Below are 7022 nucleotides of genomic sequence, written 5' to 3' on the forward strand. Positions count from 1 at the left end.
ACAGGTGTCTTGGATTGTGTAGGTACGCTCTGTGTCCACACATGGTGAATCACCTAGCTGCACATTTCTCAGATCATAGCCCCATCACTAAGTGAGTCATGACCGTATATTTGTGTGTGGGTATGGGTGTGCGGGTGTGTGTTTGTTCTTATTTTTATATATATATATAAGAATTCCTTTGTTGGAGTGACTTCAGATAAAAGATGAGCTGTGGTCTGGTGGAAGGAAGTAGACTATTGCCAAGGTAATTAGACTTTGCCGGTCACAGCCTCCTTCTTGCAGGGCTGTGCACTCATCTATCTGCCCCTTTCTGAGCTAATAATCCCTGAGTGTCTGCCTTTAGTGATCCAAATTAGATTTAGCTAAGTTCCTTGAGGGACCAATCTTTAAGTCAAAGGAAGGAGTCGCTATAATTGTCATTTATGGCAGTTGGCATGCTAGAGCAAGAAAGAGTTTGGGCCCGGAACTTCTTCCCCCCGCCCTTCTTAAACCATATGCCTCAGACCAGACCGCAAGGACCCTGGGATACAAACCAGCCGGGGTTATCTTTTCCCTGTGAGATCAAATTTTACAACCCGGTCCAAAGGATCATTTTTATTTCAAGAAACAGATACTCACTCAAGCTGCCTTTGGCAAAAAGGAATTTATTGGAAGGATGCAGGAAAAATCTCATGAAACTCATTTTTTAAAAAAAAGTCAGCTGACCATCATGGGAACCGGAGAGTCACCGGCCAGCTCTTTCCATATCTTTTTATTTTGGGGACCATTTGACCTCTCTTTGCTGCTTCTCTTTCCAAGCCTGCCCCATCTCTCCCAGGGGCTCTCTTCCTCCTTAAGACTCCTTTTTTTTTCTGTCCCTCTGAACTTTTGCAGATTTTATTCAGCTCTTGCTATTTTTGATTCCAACTCCATATGGCTCACAGCTCTAAGGCCAGCATGGTGGACTGGGTTTTCCATGCCTTTCATGTTTCTGAAAGAAAGACGCTGATGAGCTCAGCTTAGGTCAGGTGATCATCCTAGGCCAATCAGCTTTAGGGTAGAGTGAACTGAAATAAAGATGATGCTCAGACTAAAGCCTTCCATCAGAACTACTAGGAGCATTCTGAAGTGAGGAAAAGCAAGACCTGCCCAAACTTTCCTGATTCCCAGGGTTAGGATCCCATGCACATGCCTTTCCAGAGCAAGAACCAAAAATGAGTTTGGGGCAGCAAGCATTGGCGGTTCCCCACCTGCTGGGGAGCAAATGCACTCTGTCTGCCTTAGGGAATTTCTTCCAGCACTCCCCACCCTACTGGAGAAAGTGTCCTAGATAAACTAATTAAAATGAGGGTTAAAAGAGGGGGGGAAGCTAGGGGTGTCAGGTCCTGGCTCGGTTGGAGAAAGTGCAAGATGGTGGGCCTGGGCTCTGACAAAGCCCATCTCTGGACCTCCAAGCTGAGGCTAGATGAAGAGGAGTTTCCTTCCATGGCAAGCCCCTTCCTTCCCCAGGTGTCTATCATTTTATAAGTCACATTCCTAGCAGGTCACTCAGGTGAGTGCTAGATTTTTAGCATCCTTTCTTCACTCGGCCCAGGCTCCCTCCATGCTTCCTGGGGGGAAACAAGCTGAGATAGTCAGTGGAACTCCTCTCCCCAGTCCCCTTTTCTGTCTGCCCGTCCCAGAGTTCTGTTCGCCAGCCACACTGGGCACCTCCAGCTATGCCTCATTAACCCAGCTAATGTCCAAACAGCACAGGGAGGGCATGGAGTATAAGGTGTCTAAAATGTGATCCGAAAAGAAACACGATCCCACAGGAATTCAGACACATAAATTATGAAACATAATTCATGATTCTCTTCATTCTGTGGCCAAGTTAACAATGAAGAGTTCCTAGCAAAATAGCAATGAAAATCAAAGAGCTTATGGAATGAGTTACCTTGATCATGGCTTAATATCGACTTCTAACAGTAAAGGGTGGAGCATCACAATGTGTCCATACGTGGGTATCCAAGCATTTGTGAGATGGTCAATCTACTGTCTGAGAATCTGCCATGTGCCCGCTCTGGGCTGAGACTGCAAGACTAAGGCTCTGGCTCTTATGAACACAATCTACACTTTTCCAAGAGGTTCAGTTTCTAGAGCAGGTGACTATCCACTTCTCTTTCAGCTCTCACAGCAACTAGTCTGGGGCTTACATCCCACCTTCCCATATCGGCATTCCATTTCATTCTCCTTTCAGGCTGGTGGGGATTTCAGATATGGGTCCAACGTCACCTCCTCCCACGAGTGATTTCCAGAACGCGCAATCCGAGTCACGATTTCAGGGAGCCCTGAGAAAAGCTGACTCAGGACTTTGGCAAACAGTGCTTCAGTCTCGCCAACCCCCAAGAATGCCATCATGGAGAGCCCTGGGGTTTTATAGGTTTGAGCTGTGATCCACACAGCGGCCTGTCTGCATTCCAGCTTCCCAAGAGCCAGAGACTCTTGGCAAAGAGAGGCTTTTGAAATGCACACGTCATGACCCCGCCCCCCACCCATATCCGCATTGGTGCTGAGCACCCTTCCTTGGTGCTCTGGAATAGAGACAATGAATGATCAGTTTCCAGTTACCTCACAAAGTCTGTCCCAGAACACCAAGGCTGCAGCCTCGGGGCCTTCCTCCAATTCTGACCACCAGGGCCTCCCGGTATAGTCCCTCTGCTTGAAATGCTCCTTCCGTCCCCTCTGACCTTCAGCTCACACCTACTTCTCTCACATCTCAGCTCCTCTGGGACTTTCTTGCTGAAGCCTTCCCAAATGTTGGAGTGACTCACTCCTTTTAAAGCTCTCAGAGCACTAAATTCTTCCCCCTCCTCCCACAGTGGGGATTTCCCCTGTATTTGTGCAACCTGAGGATAAGAACCACGATTTTCTTGTTCACTGCTGTCTCCTGTGCCAGCATCCATGCCTAATGCATAGTAGATGCTCAACAAATATTCAGTGAATGAATGCTTGAATAAAGGAACAAAAGGTCAAGTGCTGATTGCTCCAGAGAAGGCACTGACAAGCTCTAGGTCAATGGAAATGTAAAGGGAGACGCAAAGGAGAGCGCCATGTGTAACCTTGTATCTTCTGGTGAGCACATTTTAAAAGTTAAAAAGAAAGTTAAAAATCAATTTACTTACTTACTTATTTATTTTAGTACCTGGGATTGAACACAAGGGGACTTGGGGTCATTTGACCACTGAGCCACATCCCCAGTCACATCCCCAGGACTTTACTTAGAGATAGGGTCTCACTGCATTGCTTAGCACCTCACTTTTGCTGAGGCTGGCTTTGAACTCACGATCCTCCTGCCTCAGCCTCCTGACGCCCTGGGATTATAGGCATGGGCCACCACTTCCAGCTGAATAGTAGAATTTAAATGTCCATATGTCTATGAATGTTTACACATAATATTATCATTTTGACATGTAATCAATATAAAACAATATAGTAGCAGATTTTTTTCATATTAAATCTTTGGTATCTGTTCTGAGTGACTATGCTTCAAATGTTCAGTAGCCACAGGGCCTGATGGCTGGCTGCCATATTGAGCAGAAGAACTGTCCATCTGAACTGATTGACAACCTTTGCCCCAAAGGCAGTGGTGATTCCAAAACCCAGGCGGTGGCTATACCTTTAGAGTTTTCACAGCAAATTAGGTTCTAGGGGCTAAATCTGGCCTGCTAAGTATTTTTATAGAGACTCCAAGGTCACAGGAGTTTGCATTTTTAAATGATTGTGTGGGTGGTATCTAAAAAGAATACTATTTCATGACACATCAAAAGTGATGATATTCAATTATTAGTGTCCATCAATAAAGTTTTATTGAAATAAAGCCACACCTATTCATTTGCATATAGCCTATGGTCCCCTTGTGAGGAAATAACAAAGTTAAGTAGATACCTGTTTCCTTCAAATCTTGAATTATTTACTATCAGGTCCTTTATAGATAAAGCTCAACAACCATTATGTTTAGGGTTGTCAGAGAAAATGTACGATGTGATTAAATTTTTATACCCTATAAATAACAAATAATTCTTAGTATGTATTAAATATGGCATGGAATATTTTTAAACGGTAAACATATGTGTTGTATATATGGAATAAGTTAACCAGATGCCTTGTATTTTTATTTGCAAAGCTGAAAACCCTACCTGGGCTAGAATACAGCCGGTCACTCACAGTGAAGACATATCAATATCTCATTAGCACAGACGAGCAAGAGATGCTGATTTAAACAAAAAAAAATTTTAAAAAAAGGCTTCTCTTCAAATCAGCCATGAACATTTTGAAAACTTTCACTTGAATTTTGAATTCAGTTCAAGGGCACTTGGAATGATAAAGACTGATGAAACAGTTGGGGAAAAATGACTTGAATTTTGTTGTCCTAATGTTTAAGATGAGATCAAATCAGGCCCAAGTTGGAAAAAAAAATCCCCCACAAGAAATTTTCTCACTTTATTTTTTTTCTTTTCTCTTTTCTTTATTTGTTCTTTTTAGTCATATCTAACGGTAGAATGTATTTTGACATATCATGCATACATGGAGTATAACTTCCCATTCTTGTGATTGTACATGATGTGGAGTTACACTGGTCATATATGAACATAGGAAAGCTATGTCCGATTCATTCTACTGTCTATTCTATTCCCATCCCCCTCCCTTCCCTCATTTCCCAGATTTCTTGCTTTAGATTAAAATATTTAGAAATGTATTCTAGATACATGCTTTCAAGTGCATATGCTTAGACTTTATTAGCTTTGAATACGTTTCTTACTCAACTTTGTACTTTTTATGATAGGAATGAGCGTGAGGGACAGAAATTCAATTTATAACATTTACACAAGGAAGAAAGGGGTCCACTTAAAGAGCTTGACTCTCAAATATCCTCCCAGAATAAATTAAACCAGAGTCAAGGATCACCTGCAAAAATTAATTTTGGCTTCTTCATTTCACTGAAAGCCATCTCTGCACATGCTTGGAGAAGCTGAAAAGAAATGTTCCCTTCAGCCGAACATGAGTAGGCTTCTGTAAGGCACAGGTAAGCTCTCCATTACCGTCGGGGCCCTGGGCGTTAATATTTGATGCTCTCCTCATCATCTCTGTTTGTGTAATTTGTCAACGCCCAACAGGTCCTCTGCCAGCTATGCATTAAAACTATTTTCAAAATATGTCATTGTCAGCCCTTGGCACACTCATTACTTATTAAGATAAGAGGCCGGATGAGGCGGGCAGGAGGCGGCTTGCTTACTTAAACACACTTGACTCAACTGCAGGGGAAGCATGTGATCTAGATGGTCATGGGACAGAGACCCTTCATGGGCCTCACCTTCCCTCACTGGGCAGATGGAGAAACTGAGGCTCAGGCAGAGGAAAAGACTTACCAAAGTTGTTGAAGAAGTTCTGTGGCAGAGGTGAAAATAGAACCCACATTTCTACTTAAAAACATTTCTTAATTGTAGGTGGACACAATATCTTTATTTCATTTTTATGTGGTGCTGATGATCAAACCCAGTGCCTCATGTGTGCTAGATGAGCGTTCTACCACTGAGCCACAACTCCAGCCCCAATAGAACCCATATTTCTTAAGCTCTCAGTCAATCTCTCCGAACACCATCACTAAAATATTCTACAGGCAGACATTTTTAAAAATTTTTAAGTATTATCTTAATACTTTATATATTAACGATAAAATTCTAAAATTCTTCCCATACATTATTTCTTTGAATGGTGGGATCATTCATATGGGAAATTAAGATAGTGTTCTCCAACTATTAAATGTATACCTCTTGTGCTACTCAAGATGATTTAAGTTGTCATAGAAATAAACTTTTAAAATCAAATATGATTTTTAGTGCAATATGAAACAGTTGGAGAAGATGTGCATCAAACCCATAGATTAGTAAATGTCACTGCTTAGATCAAAGTTAAAGCATTGAAGGAGTCCAAATAAAAATTAGTTTAAATATAGTTATTATACAACTCGCATTTTCAATATTTTGTGTGTGTATCTTATATTTCATTACTTTTCAGATTCAACTTCAGCAATATTTTTAAAAAGCATTGGCATTCAGGTCCAAAATGTAACCGCTCCCAATGCTCATGATAGCACTGGAGGATACAGACATAGCAGGAATAATAAAGGCATTATGAGAAGGACCACAGTTTAGCTGAGTTATACTAAAAGAAAACATAATTACATAATTTCAGTAATAGTTAAAATGCACAATGTGTAATACATACAATTACGTTACAATTCAAAGTGATAATACTTAAGCAAAATGTCATACATGAAAAACAAAGGTTTAGACATATGGCCTTAGAATGGCTCAGTTTGGGCTGGTGCCTCAGCCTCTGCTTGAGCTCCTCATTTCCAAGGTCCTGGTGCACATCTCCTCCTCCACTCCCTGTGACATCGCTTGCTCTTAGGAAATACAAGCTCACACTGCTTGGTTCAATGTACTTATCACCCCAGAGATCACTGTGTTCAGATCAGAGGACCAGGAGTCTGCTTCACTCAAGCCAGTTAAATGAAATATGAATGTTACAAACTCCAGGCATCATCTAGGAATAGTGAAAAATACCCGAGGCTCCCACGGGTCTTCAAAAGTGCATCTAAATTCCCTCTGTGCCAGGCCAGTCGATACAAGGCCAACCAACATATCGTCTGGGCATTGCCTTTGGTTAGGGAGGGCAACCAACAGAGGCAGCATCAAAGTTTCCATGTTTTCTCTGTATAGATCTCAAGACCAAGAAAAAGAGCAAGAGCTTTAGTGCTTTGCAGATAGTCAGAGCAATAATGGATGATTTGATACTGTATGGAAATAGTGTCACTGGACCCTGCCTTGCCCACAGCCACACAGTCAATTTTAAGTGTGTACATTGTGAGCAGGACCTCAATGCTTGAGTGCTCCACAAAGAAAAGACCCTTTTCTATCTGATTCATATTATATGCAAGCATAAAAGCACACTATAAAAAATATGTCCAAGCCAGCTGGTGCAGTGTCACAGTGGCACAC

This window comes from Spermophilus citellus (assembly GCF_964194105.1).
Source record: "Spermophilus citellus genome assembly, chromosome: 18".
Taxonomy (NCBI): domain Eukaryota; kingdom Metazoa; phylum Chordata; class Mammalia; order Rodentia; family Sciuridae; genus Spermophilus; species Spermophilus citellus.